Source organism: Fukomys damarensis, unplaced genomic scaffold (assembly GCF_012274545.1).
Source record: "Fukomys damarensis isolate Sample0158 unplaced genomic scaffold, DMR_v1.0_HiC HiC_scaffold_19, whole genome shotgun sequence".
Classification (NCBI taxonomy): domain Eukaryota; kingdom Metazoa; phylum Chordata; class Mammalia; order Rodentia; family Bathyergidae; genus Fukomys; species Fukomys damarensis.
The window spans coordinates 33083552-33098395 of NW_022900931.1; the positions used below are offsets into that span (position 1 = coordinate 33083552).

A 14844-nucleotide genomic window follows, 5' to 3' on the forward strand; every position below is an offset into this window, starting at 1 on the left:
CGGCAGGACCCAAACCTGCGCCCTCACTGCCTTGCCAGTGTTAGGGAGTCGGGGATCCCAAGCCCGGACCTTAAATTCGGAACTCACCAGCCTCGTACCCGGGGACTGACTGACCTGTAGTAAAGACGCTCTCAAAAGGCTTAGTGAAGCGTGGGTTCCCTGTCTAAGAAAACTTCGCATTCTGCTTTCAGAGAAGGCTACCATAAAGGTTCTTTGCATGGAAGTGGCTCTAAAGTGCGTCGAAGAACTGCAGTGACAATCAGAAACCCTTCGACCCGCAGGTTTTGTTTGAAAAATGAATAATTGGACTTTGAAAACCTCCAGTGACCCTTGTGCTTACCCAAGCATCCTGATCCCTGCAGAAATGAACCCATAGCTTGTATAGATTGAGGTCCATTGATCCGCTGCAGCGCAGAAGCGCTCACACCAGAGGAACCGTGAAGCATCTCAAAGGAAAAGGGGGGAGTTACAACGGAAGTTGGGGGAATGTATGGAGTTTAGGTCAAGTCTAAATGAAGCAGTGTTTTGAGAGGCTCTAAGCAAAGCAGTACTACCAATAAAGGCATCAACATCAGATTTCCTTGAATATTACAAAGTTGTTAATACAGATGCAGAATGTTTTCAGAAACCCTTTTTTTGAAGCTAATCCAAGAGCCGTGGAAATCCAGGCTTCCTCTGTGTCCTCCAGGCAAGAGGCCACTGTTTTATCCTTACTGATATAATTCAACAGCAGTTTCTGATAGACTATGATATTAGCCAAGTTTTTCAGTAAGAAACTTCGGAAGTTGGGGGAATGTATGGAGTTTAGGTCAAGTCTAAATGAAGCAGTGTTTTGAGAGGCTCCAAGCAAAGCAGTACTACCAATAAAGGCATCAACATCAGATTTCCTTGAATATTACAAAGTTGTTAATACAGATGCAGAATGTTTTCAGAAACCCTTTTTTTGAAGCTAATCCAAGAGCCGTGGAAATCCAGGCTTCCTCTGTGTCCTCCAGGCAAGAGGCCACTGTTTTATCCTTACTGATATAATTCAACAGCAGTTTCTGATAGACTATGATATTAGCCAAGTTTTTCAGTAAGAAACTAGGAGTCATTCAAAAGAAGTTGTGACACTGTGGATGTAGCACATCCTTGAGAGAAAGTAGTACTATTTTCTGTTCATTTGTAGCTGCTTCACCTGTTAGTTCAATCTGATGAGTACAGGGTAGATTTTTCTACCTCATAATGTTTTCAGAAACCCTTTTTTTGAAGCTAATCCAAGAGCCGTGGAAATCCAGGCTTCCTCTGCGTCCTCCAGGCAAGAGGCCACTGTTTTATCCTTACTGATGTAATTCAACAGCAGTTTCTGATAGACTATGATATTAGCCAAGTTTTTCAGTAAGAAACCAGGAGTCATTCAAAAGAAGTTGTGACACTGTGGATGTAGCACATCCTTGAGAGAAAGTAGTACTATTTTCTGTTCATTTGTAGCTGCTTCACCTGTTAGTTCAATCTGATGAGTACAGGGTAGATTTTTCTACCTCACTCCTCTGGTCCTACTACTCTTCATCTTATTTCTTATTACATCGATATCTTTATAATTTCAGAAGGAAACAACTCCCTCCCCAAAACAAAATTTTTGTTTCCATACTAAAATTTTTCCAATTCCTATACCCAGATTCTACCAGTGTTCATCATCTTATATCATTGATTTATTTTCTCTCAGTTTCCCTGAAGGAAGGAAACAACCAAACCTGACACCTTATTTCATTCCTGTTCATCACTGGTCCTTTCAAGAATAAAGCTGACCCTCGTTAAAAGTGGTAAGCTTAGATTTTTGGGGGGAGGTGTGGTGCTGGGGATCGAGCCCAGAGCCTTGGCACTAAGCTACATCTTTAGTCCTTTTTTGTTTAAGGCAAAGTCTCACCATGTTGCTGAAGTGCCCAGGCACGGCTTGAGTTTGTAAACTTCCTGCCTCAGCCTCCCAGAGTGCTGGAATTACAGGTAAGTGCCACCACACCTGGCTGTAAATTCCTATTTTAATAAGTACTATGCTACTGCAATGGGGAAGAGTCTGAGTGATCTGAACTCTCATTTGTACAGAAAGAATTGGTATTTTAAAGGAAGAATGAGGGAATGCAAAGGGAGATGACTTGGGTCCTAGTAGAGTCAGGGATGTGAAAAAATTTGAAAAGCAGGAAGTATGTGTTGTATGGGGGCGGTCTGTGTGGAATCCTTGGGATTTGTTAACTGGTTCTTAGAGAAGTAAAGGCTCCTTCCCTATCACAGAGGTTAGGAGACAGTGGACCTATTCTCTGGCATTTCCTGCTACATATAATATATATATATTGTTTTGCTAGTCTTGAGTTTTTTGAGGAAAATACTTTTAAGGAAACTATGGGCATCCTGCTGTTAGAAGCTGTGTTAGTATTTTGTTCAAGTCTTTCTAGTCTCAAGTTGAGGCCTAGCTGAGAAAGACCTCGAAAGAAACTGGCTAGAATCTGGTCGAGAAGAGAATCTAACTTCACATTTGCCCCTGTAAAGTGGGTGAAGACGCTATCCAACTGCCCAAACAACCCATGTGAAGGTAGCAGTGTCTATTCAGCTTCCTCCACAGAAGAGTGTAGGCCCAACCCTGGAAAGTCTGTTTTCCAGAAAAAGCATAATTCAGAGTTCATTTAAATCTCTAATTTTAAGGATCAAATAAAATTGGTCATTAATAGTAATTTTTTACAAAAATTTTTGAGACAGTGTCTCACTGTGTATTTCAGGCTGGCCTCGAACTCATGATCCTCCTGCTTCAGCCTCTGAGTGCTGGGATTACAGGTGTACACCACCACACCTGGCTTACTTTAATAATAATTTAAACATGTGATCTAAGTAAAATATGACTGGTGGACTGGATGTGGCAGGGACACCAAATAGTTTTTGACCTTTGCAGCAGTGTCACCAAAGGCTCTACCCTCATCCCTCTTCTCTGTGACCTGTGCAATTGTTTCTTCGGCCATTGCTAGAATCTCTTATCCACAAACTTGACCTTTTTATCTGTGTGACATTCCCATTTATCCATGTGCTTATAGGCCATCTTGTTTAGGATTCTATGCTATAACCTGAAATATACCATTCCAGAAGTGGAATTAATTATCCTCTTCTGCCTGTCAACACTTAATTAAGCTACTCAGCTTTATTGTTTTGGTGATCAGTATCAGCATTCTTCTTTTCTTCCAAGCTAAGAAAGTTACTCTAACAGGTTACTCCACAATTTTGCTTATCCTCCATTCATGCAGAAGAGAAACAATGGTAATTTGTATATGAAATTCTTCAGTTTCCACTCTAATATTCCCTATCAAATTTTGTCTTTTCCTCCCTCCTGTACAACACATTCTGGAAATTCAAGCTTCATGAAAACAAAAGCCAGTAAAAGAGGTGTCTTGCAAGAGCTTTTTGCTTTCAAACTTGCCACATATTCTCCTCCCAGGCAGGGAAGCACCAAGATTCTCTCATCACAGGGCCAGAAAGGAGAAAAGAGTGCAATGTGAAAAACAAACTCTTTCTCAAAATTATCCTGTCTTGTGAGTAAGGAATGATGGCATCAGGCAATAATGATTTAAGAAATATTATCATGGGGAAACAAAAAAATGATTAAAAAAACTGGTTATAGACTGGTTCTTTTTTCTTCCAAATATCTAAAAGACTGCTGTTCTTCTACATAAACAGCGAAAGAGTAGACTTTTGAGTATGGTTTGAGATTTTGCTGCCCTCCATTTGAATCAACACACTTTAAAATTTTAATATTAATCATGATCTTCAATTATGAGAACTTTGTTGCCCTCCCCCTTCCTATCCTCAGTGTACCATCATACTGGGCGTTTCATAAAATATCCACCAAATAAAAGATTCTGCTGACATTATAGAAGCAGAATACAAAATGTCCCCATTTTTCCCAGTGAAGTGGATAATCTGCTGTGAATTTTCATGATTTTACCTTTCCCAGACAGAAAGTACTTGCCAGAGTCTAATGAAATTAGTCTTTGAGATCTTAAATATAGTAAAGCTAATATGTATTTTAATCCTAGGGTGTTTCTAACAGGAAATTATTTATTTGTTTGTTTGTTTGTTTATTGTTTGGTACAAACTTGGGACTTTGCATTTGCAAGGCAAGCGGCAGAATCACTGAGCCAAATCCCTGGCCTTCTAAAAGGAAATAATACTTAAAACCAAAGTTACAAATTTCAGTTTGTTTAAACTAGTTTGTGCATTTGTGGTATCTATGATTGCAAAAAACACTTCTTAGAGACACACATTTTCTTATGTTCTCTATGTAGTTCTATCACCATTTTTAGGTAAATCAAATCACTGTTTATATCTAAGGCTGTTATTCACAGCTTAGCCATATAGTGCACTGTGATCACATTTGTTTGGAAGTTAAAAAATTGCCTCATTTTTAATCCCAGCTCTTTACTCATGATACATTCCAAATATCCACCAGAAGCATAAAAGTACTCTTCTAGCTCTTCTTTTTGTTGTTCAGATACCGGATTTGTTTTGTATGTGATCTACCTTTTCCTTACAAGAGCTTTGAGTATCTTTTTCTCAGTACTTCTAATTTTTCCTATTTTTCATCCTTGTGTTTTGTTTCCTCTCTGGAAGATTTAACCTTATTTTTACCTCCTCTATTGGAGAGATACAAGAGATATTAGATAGATAAGGTATAGCTATAGATATTCAGAGAATAAAATTTACTGGATGTGCTAATCCCACCTTGGCATGTATATGTGTATTGTGTGTGAAAAGTTCTATAAATTTTTATTCTCTCGATGTTTTTAATGAAATGATTTTATTGCATAGAGCATATCTTTTCTTTTTTGGTACTGGGTGTTGAATCTAGATCTTTTGTACTGAGTGACATCCCTAGCCCTTTTATATTTTTTATTTTGAGACAGAGTCTTGCTAAGTTGCCCAGTCTGGGCTTGAATTTGTAATGCTGAGACCTGTCTCATCCTCCTAGATTGCTAGGATTACAGTCATGTGCCATCATGCCCAGCAATCTTTTCTGATCAGTCTAAAGATATGTGGGGTTTTTTTCATTTTTAGTTTTTTTCTGTTTTTCATATTTTTTCTGTGGTTTGCTTTGGAATCTGTCATTCATGTTAGAGAATTTCCTCAACTATATCATACACCTTGGTGTTCTAAAATATTTAAATGAGAAACTTAATATTTGTGCATGTTAGTAATGTTTAGAGATTGAAAAGTTTTACCACTGTGTACTTATCAGGATTCATTCACTTCATCATGGAAGATCTAAATATCATGTTTTAAATTTAGATTTTTATTGTTTTAAATTGACAGATAAAAATTATATTTATCACATACAACATGGTATTTTGAAGTTAGAATGACTAAATCTAGACAAGTAATATATGTATATATATAGATATATACATATATTACTTTACATAGTGATCATTTTTGCAATGAAAATTCTTTATATTCATTCTCCGCATTTTTTTCAAGAATGCAGTATATTATTAACTGTAGTCACCCTACCATACATTAGGTCTCTTGAATTTATTCTCCCTCTTTAAATTGAAACTCTTGTAAACTTTGGGTAACATTCCCCTCACACATAAACCACCACCACCCTAACCTCTGGTAACCACAGTTCTACTCTGTGCGTCTTTGAAATCAACATATTTTTTAGATTCTACATGAATGAAATCATACGGTTTTTGTCTATCGTTGCCTAACTTATTTCACTTAACATAATGTCTTCCAGGTTCATCTCTTGTACAAATGACAAGCCTTCCTCCATTTTAGTGGCTGAGTCATATCTACTGTGTGTATAGCACATTGTCTTTGTCCATTCACGTTTTTTTTTAAATGCTGGGGATCAAACCCAGAGTCTTGTCATCTACTGATGGGCATGGAGTCTAGGTCTTGGCTGTTACGAATTGTGCTGCAATAAACATGGGAGTACAGATATCTCTTTGACATGATCATTTTGGTTTTTTTTTTGAATGCCTGTTCATTCCTGGGATTGCTGGGTTGTGTGGTAGTTCTATATGTTATCTTTTGAGGAACCTCCATAATTTACATTCTTTACCAACAGTGTGTGAGGATTCTTTTTTTCCACATTCTCACTAACACTTGTTATCTTTTGTCTTTTTGATAATAGCCATTCTGAAAAGTGTGAGGTGATATTTCATTGTGGTTTTGATTTACATTTTCTTTATGATTGGTGATGTTGAGCATTTTCTCACATACCTATTTGCCCATTTGCAAGTCTTTTAAGAAATGTCTTATTGGGTCCTTTATCCATTTTTTTTTGTCTTTTTTGAGGCAGGGTCTCACTTTGCAGTTCAAGCTGGCCCTGAACTCACTATGTAGTCCAAGCTGGTTCTCGAACTCAGGGTGAACCTCCTGCCTCAGCCTCCCGAGTGCTAGGATTATAGGTGTGCGACACTGTGCCTGGCATTTATCCATTTTTAAATTGGATTTTTTTGTTTGTTTGTTTGTTTTTTGGTACCAGGGATTGAACTCAGGACTTTGTGCTTGCAAGGCAGGTGCGGTGCCCACTGAGCTAAATCCTAGGCCCTGCCTATAATATTTTTTAATTCAGATGATTTATTTTCTTGCTGTCGTTATTAAATTCCTTAGTATGTGGATATTAACTCCTTATCAGATATGTAGGTTTCAGGTATTTTCTTCCGTTCATTGTCTCTTAACTCCATTGTTTCTTTTGCTGTGTAGAGATTTCCTTTGCTGTGCAGAAGCTTTTTAGTTTGAAATAATCTCATTTGTCTTAATTTATTTCTTTTGTTGTCTGTGCTTTTATGATCATAGCCAAACAGTCATCGCCTAAACCACTCTCATGGTTCTCATCCCCATGCTTTCCTCTAGCAGTTTCATAATTTTGGCTCTCATATCTGTCTTTGATGCATTTTGAGTTGATTTTTTTTGTTGTTTTTGTGGTTGAGATAAGATCTCCCTATGTAGTTCAGGCTGGCCTTGAACTCCCTATAGTCAGGCTGGCCTTGAACTTGTGGCAATTCTCCTGCCTCAGCTTCCCCAGTACTAGGATTACAGGTGTGCACCAACACACCAGGCTGAGTTGACTTTTGTATATGGTGTGAAATAAGGTCTAATTTCATTTTTCTGCATATAGATATCCAATTTTCCCAATAATTATTTAAGAGACTGTCCATTTCCCATCGTGTGTTCTTGGCACCTTTGTCAAAACTCAATGGGCTATAATATATGGATTTATTTTAGTGTTACCTGTTCTGTTCCATTGGTTTATGTGTCTGTTTTGGTGCCTGTACCATGGTTTTTCTTTTTGGTTTCTGTAGCTTCGTAGTATACTTTGAAGTCAGGTATGAGGTGATATCTGTCAAGGGCTGCCCAACCATCTGACAGGGTAGGTGAGGCTAAAGAATAATGGACTGAGAACAAAGGATTGTTTTAACAAGGGTCCAGGATGGCCTAAGCTCTGCCAGCTTGAAGACCATGAGGCTCTGGACTTGTCAGTGTTGATTGTTTACACAGCACAGCAGGGGTCGAAGAGGCAAGTGTAGGGAACAGCAGGATAAGGTGCTGATGGGAGCTAGGCTTGTTAACAGGAGGAACGGTGCATTCCTGTGCAGGACAGGTTGTAGTTCACAAGCCACCTGTGTTGTCTTTAGCTAGTATTGGATCTAGGAGAATGGCTGCACCAGAGTCATAAGTCCTCAGCTGCAGTGCACCTTGATTTCAGAGACACCACAATACCATTGACCATCAAGATCTCAACTGTGCTCGTTGGCATAGGGAGTCTGTTTCCTTATGCCAGCTAAAGGCTCGTCCAGCAAGTCACATGCAGGCCTAGGACAGACTCACAATTTAACCAATAGCCAGTTTATAAGCCAACACGGTAATATTTTATAGCCTGCCCAGTGCGGTTTCAAGCTGGTCTCCTGCAGTATCTTTTTAGACTCTACATGAGTGAGATCTTTGTGTGTATATCACATCTTTACTCGTTCATCTATATCTATTCAAAGCCTCCTGTTTTGCTCTCTGGCTTAAGGTAGCTTTGCCTATTTAGGGTGTTTTTTGAGTCCATGAGAAATTTGGGGGAGGATCAAATCATTTTATTGAGGGGCTTGAAGGTGGGGAGAAGGGGCTGAGTTTCTCCAGTCTTGCTGTCAGGCATCTTCTGGCACTTTTGGCTTGGGGGGTAGGGATTGCATTTTAACAGCAGTCTCTACAAACTTTTAACTAAACTTTGCTATTTTTCAGCTCTAACTTGTACCCCTACTTCCTGGTGTCCATGATTCCTGAGGTTTTCTGTCATTCTATATAGAGAGTAGTTGTACTTCTTAGCTTTCTGCCCCACTTGTAGGTCTTATCATTTTCTATGTCATTTAGGAGCTACCCATCTCCAAAATTTTGTTGAAATCCTCCTTAATACTGGCCTTTTTTCAAGTTTTCTTTACACTTGTGGCTTTAGGACTTTTCTGTTTCTTTACTGTCATTTTAATGGAGCTTCTGGGGAAATCAAGATAAATGTGAATGAATATTCAAACTGCTATACTTAATTGTCTACAGTTTACTCCTTGGTCTCTAGTTATCATACCAAGATCATAATAAGGACAGTGACTGCAACTCATTTTCTCTAACAATGTTTATTTAGCTCCGTGTTTAGGATCTAAGTGAGAATAAATCCTCTGTATTGAACGAAATTGGAATTTAATGAGTAGTTAATTACCATGCTCTTCTTGAGAGATGGTAAGATATAAATGTGAACAGCTACCCACTGAAGAAGTTCTGGTCTAGTAGGAGTTAGAATAAGCATAAATCCTAAGGATAAATTCTATAAAAGCACAAAGACAGAAGCATGCTTTGAGGACCCTTCCTGATAATTTGAAATTGTCAGGATGACAGTCAAGATCTTCCACAAAATCTGCATCCCAGAACCCAGGGATGGATATACCATGGTTTGACCATGTCTTCAATGACCAAGAAATATGTGAGTGGGTGTGGGTGGGGGGCTGGGGGTGTATTATATATATATGTGTGTATAGATATATTGTTGTTTGTTTTTGTGGTACCAAGGATGGAACTCAGGACCTTGCACTTGGGAGGCAGGCACAGTGCCACTGAGCTACATCCCTGGCCTTTTTGTTTTTGTAACAAAGGATTGTTTTAACAAGGGTCCAGGATGGCCTAAGCTCTGCCAGCTTGAAGACCATGAGGCTGTGGACTTGTCAGTGTTGATTGTTTACACAGCACAGCAGGGGTCGAAGAGGCAAGTGTAGGGAACAGCAGGATAAGGTGCTGATGGGAGCTAGGCTTGTTAACAGGAGGAACGGTGCATTCCTGTGCAGGACAGGTTGTAGTTCACAAGCCACCTGTGTTCTCTATAGCTAGTATTGGATCTAGGAGAATGGCTGCACCAGAGTCATAAGTCCTCAGCTGCAGTGCACCTTGATTTCAGAGACACCACAATACCATTGACCAGCAAGATCTCAACTGTGCTCGTTGGCATAGGGACTGTTTCCTTTCAACTGCTTTTATTTATTTCTTTAATCAAAAAATGAAATAAACTTAATCGAAGGGCTGGGATTTGTCTCAGTGGTCCTGGCACCTGCCTCGCAAATGCAAGGGCCCAAGTTCGATCCCTAATACCAAAAAGAAAAGTTCTATATCTATTCAAAGCCTCCTGTTTTGCTCTCTGGCTTAAGGTAGCTTTGCCTATTTAGGGTGTTTTTTGAGTCCATGAGAAATTTGGGGGAGGATCAAATCATTTTATTGAGGGGCTTGAAGGTGGGGAGAAGGGGCTGAGTTTCTCCAGTCTTGCTGTCAGGCATCTTCTGGCACTTTTGGCTTGGGGGGTAGGGATTGCATTTTAACAGCAGTCTCTACAAACTTTTAACTAAACTTTGCTATTTTTCAGCTCTAACTTGTACCCCTACTTCCTGGTGTCCATGATTCCTGAGGTTTTCTGTCATTCTATATAGAGAGTAGTTGTACTTCTTAGCTTTCTGCCCCACTTGTAGGTCTTATCATTTTCTATGTCATTTAGGAGCTACCCATCTCCAAAATTTTGTTGAAATCCTCCTTAATACTGGCCTTTTTTCAAGTTTTCTTTACACTTGTGGCTTTAGGACTTTTCTGTTTCTTTACTGTCATTTTAATGGAGCTTCTGGGGAAATCAAGATAAATGTGAATGAATATTCAAACTGCTATACTTAATTGTCTACAGTTTACTCCTTGGTCTCTAGTTATCATACCAAGACCATAACAAGGACAGTGACTGCAACTCATTTTCTCTAACAATGTTTATTTAGCTCTGTGTAGGATCTATTCAACTCATTTTCTCTAACAATGTTTATTTAGCTCTGTGTTTAGGATCTAAGTGAGAATAAATCCTCTGTATTGAACGAAATTGGAATTTAATGAGTAGTTAATTACCATGCTCTTCTTGAGAGATGGTAAGATATAAATGTGAACAGCTACCCACTGAAGAAGTTCTGGTCTAGTAGGAGTTAGAATAAGCATAAATCCTAAGGATAAATTCTATAAAAGCACAAAGACAGAAGCATGCTTTGAGGACCCTTCCTGATAATTTGAAATTGTCAGGATGACAGTCAAGATCTTCCACAAAATCTGCATCCCAGAACCCAGGGATGGATATACCATGGTTTGACCATGTCTTCAATGACCAAGAAATATGTGAGTGGGTGTGGGTGGGGGGCTGGGGGTGTATTATATATATATGTGTGTATAGATATATTGTTGTTTGTTTTTGTGGTACCAAGGATGGAACTCAGGACCTTGCACTTGGGAGGCAGGCACAGTGCCACTGAGCTACATCCCTGGCCTTTTTGTTTTTGAAGACAGGAAATGAATGCCATGCAATTCAGGCTGGTCTTAAATTCACTGTGTACTCCAGGCTGACCTCAAACTCATGACAATCTTCCTGCCTCAGCCTCCTGAGTGTTGGGATTAAAGGTGTGTGCCACTGCCCCCAACTCTAAGATTTTATTGTAATTCAGCAAATAGGAACTTAAAATTAAGAGAGTACAAATTAAACTTTGATTTTTTTCATGTATTTACAGTGATCTAGCAAGTGTATTCTCTTTTTAAAAAAAAACAGTCTTATATACTTTCTGCAAAAACTTGATTAATATAGTAAAAAGTGTAAAGACTTTGCCTTTCCATCAACTGCTTTTATTTATTTCTTTAATCAAAAAATGAAATAAACTTAATCGAAGGGCTGGGATTTAGCTCAGTGGTCCTGGCACCTGCCTCGCAAATGCAAAGGCCCAAGTTCGATCCCTAATACCAAAAAGAAAACAAAACAAAGCAAAACCAAACAAATAAGCTTAATTGAAAGGCCAAGAACTTGAAGTTCATTTTCAGTGAGCACACCACGTGAGTTAGGTCCTTCTGGCTTTCTGATAGGCATGGTACACACTCTCTGAGGGTATTTTTAATGTTGGAGGGCCTTTGGAACCTTGATGGGTCACCATGGCTCACCTTCCATTGGGTCTTTTTTATTCCTGTAACTCATCAAGATTAGGAAGAGGGGAAAGCCTGTTCAGAGAGGTAACAAAAATTCCTTCCTTATTTTGGAGCTCTAAATGTGATATAAAAACATAGTTTGATATTTTATCATATATGTCTTAATTACAGACAGTATTAAAATGGAAAACTTTAAATCAAGAAGGTGAAGTGTCTCATCCAATCATAGTCATGTTGTAACATGTCTATTCTGGTTAAGCTTTTGCAAAACATACTAACTTAATCAGGACAACTGCAGACTCACCCCTGGGTTTTCAGCTGTAGAAATACTAAAAAATATAAAGTTCTTTAGTATGACAAGATATACAGTAGTCCCCCTTTATCTGAGGGGGATATGTTTCAAGACCCCCACTGGGTCCCTCAAGTAACAGATAGCATTGACCCAAATATACACTACCTTTTTTCTCTACACCCAGTACAGTGTGGATACTCTGGACAAAGGGATGATTCATTTTTTTGGATGAAACAGTAGAGCAGCATGAGATTTTATCATGTTACTCAGAATGGCCTGCAACTTAAAACATATGAATTCTTTATTACTGGAATTTTCCAAGTAATATTTTCAGATGACAGTTGACCAAGGATAATTGAAACTACAGAAACTGAAACTATGAATAAGGGAGAACTACCCCATAAACTCAATCTTTATGAAGATCTGGTCTTTTTCAAGATCCCAGAACTGTAAATACTGTGTATCATTTATGGGTGGGAATTGAATAGTACTGGCAGTAAAATAGTGTTATAAGAGCTTGTCTGCTAGATGAGCCAGTTAGGCATCAAACCTTTCATCCACAACATTAAAATGAATGTGATTGATAATTTTGAAAGCGACTGTTCTTTGCAGTTAGTAGTTCCAAAGTTCGTGATATTAAAGAGCTAGCTTTACTATAGATGAATGGGGGACCCACTAGAAGGAAAACTGTTATTTCCCTGAGGTCAGCAATAAAAGCAAGGATTTTAAGTAGAAGGAATCTTTGCTATTAAGCATTTCTTTGATGGACAATATTTCATCTTCTTCAATTTATTTGTGCTATTTTGATTTGCATATTAAAGGATAGAGTTTCTATGCTACATATATGGTTTATCTAAGCAAAGACAAAGCATACTTTTTGTAAAAAGCATACATTTTTCACATTTAGTTGTCTATGTGATACATAGTCCATGCCATAATAAGTAATACATAGAATATTTGTCAGGTATCCACTTGACCTTATATTATACTAGAAGAAAGGTAAAGAGTGGTAGAGCACTTTAATTTAGTTTATTACTTTTACTTTTTAAATTTTTGTCTTTTTTGTTTTTGTTTTTGTTTTGAGACAAGGTCTCGCTATGTAGTTCAGGCTGGCCTTGAACTATCACTTTTATTTTTAAGATTTAGTAGGCTTGAGCTGGGTGATGGAGTATGCCTGTAATCTCAGCACTCAGGAGTCTGAGGCAGGAGTATTGCTGCGAGTTCAAGGCCAGCCCGGGCTACATAGTGAGACCCTGTCTCAAAAAAACAACAACAACAAAAAAACAAACAAAAAAAAGATTTAGTTGACTGGACTATTCAGGTATTCTAAATGAAAACTCAGTGTTTATGAAGAAATGCAGCAAAATGTACTTGTGGTACCAAGGATGGAACTCAGGACCTTGCACTTGGGAGGCAGGCACAGTGCCACTGAGCTACATCCCTGGCCTTTTTGTTTTTGAAGACAGGAAATGAATGCCATGCAATTCAGACTGGTCTTAAATTCACTGTGTACTCCAGGCTTACCTCAAACTCATGACAATCTTCCTGCCTCAGCCTCCTGAGTGCTGGGATTAAAGGTGTGTGCCACTGCCCCCAACTCTAAGATTTTATTGTAATTCAGCAAATAGGAACTTAAAATTAAGAGAGTACAAATTAAACTTTGATTTTTTTCATGTATTTACAGTGATCTAGCAAGTGTATTCTCTTTTTAAAAAAAAACAGTCTTATATACTTTCTGCAAAAACTTGATTAATATAGTAAAAAGTGTAAAGACTTTGCCTTTCCATCAACTGCTTTTATTTATTTCTTTAATCAAAAAATGAAATAAACTTAATCGAAGGGCTGGGATTTAGCTCAGTGGTCCTGGCACCTGCCTCGCAAATGCAAAGGCCCAAGTTCGATCCCTAATACCAAAAAGAAAACAAAACAAAGCAAAACCAAACAAATAAGCTTAATTGAAAGGCCAAGAACTTGAAGTTCATTTTCAGTGAGCACACCACGTGAGTTAGGTCCTTCTGGCTTTCTGATAGGCATGGTACACACTCTCTGAGGGTATTTTTAATGTTGGAGGGCCTTTGGAACCTTGATGGGTCACCATGGCTCACCTTCCATTGGGTCTTTTTTATTCCTGTAACTCATCAAGATTAGGAAGAGGGGAAAGCCTGTTCAGAGAGGTAACAAAAATTCCTTCCTTATTTTGGAGCTCTAAATGTGATATAAAAACATAGTTTGATATTTTATCATATATGTCTTAATTACAGACAGTATTAAAATGGAAAACTTTAAATCAAGAAGGTGAAGTGTCTCATCCAATCATAGTCATGTTGTAACATGTCTATTCTGGTTAAGCTTTTGCAAAACATACTAACTTAATCAGGACAACTGCAGACTCACCCCTGGGTTTTCAGCTGTAGAAATACTAAAAAATATAAAGTTCTTTAGTATGACAAGATATACAGTAGTCCCCCTTTATCTGAGGGGGATATGTTTCAAGACCCCCACTGGGTCCCTCAAGTAACAGATAGCATTGACCCAAATATACACTACCTTTTTTCTCTACACCCAGTACAGTGTGGATACTCTGGACAAAGGGATGATTCATTTTTTTGGATGAAACAGTAGAGCAGCATGAGATTTTATCATGTTACTCAGAATGGCCTGCAACTTAAAACATATGAATTCTTTATTACTGGAAATTTCCAAGTAATATTTTCAGATGACAGTTGACCAAGGATAATTGAAACTACAGAAACTGAAACTATGAATAAGGGAGAACTACCCCATAAACTCAATCTTTATGAAGATCTGGTCTTTTTCAAGATCCCAGAACTGTAAATACTGTGTATCATTTATGGGTGGGAATTGAATAGTACTGGCAGTAAAATAGTGTTATAAGAGCTTGTCTGCTAGATGAGCCAGTTAGGCATCAAACCTTTCATCCACAACATTAAAATGAATGTGATTGATAATTTTGAAAGCGACTGTTCTTTGCAGTTAGTAGTTCCAAAGTTCGTGATATTAAAGAGCTAGCTTTACTATAGATGAATGGGGGACCCACTAGAAGGAAAACT

At 38.3% G+C, this 14844-nt stretch overlaps 1 long non-coding RNA gene across 2 annotated transcripts in view; it reads left to right on the plus strand.

Annotated features, from left to right (window-relative positions):
* The first annotated feature begins 1305 nt into the window (after window positions 1-1305).
* LOC104860204 overlaps window positions 1306-14844 on the plus strand; it is a 25158-nt gene continuing 11619 nt past the window's right edge. Inside the window, exons 1-3 of one of the 2 annotated variants that reach the window (XR_004517952.1) lie at window positions 1306-1802; window positions 1895-1983; window positions 2751-2781. This is a non-coding gene — a long non-coding RNA (uncharacterized LOC104860204). Of the gene's footprint in view, window positions 1803-1894; window positions 1984-2750; window positions 2782-14844 lie in introns of those variants that run through there. The other variant, XR_002025248.2, reaches the window with a different exon arrangement.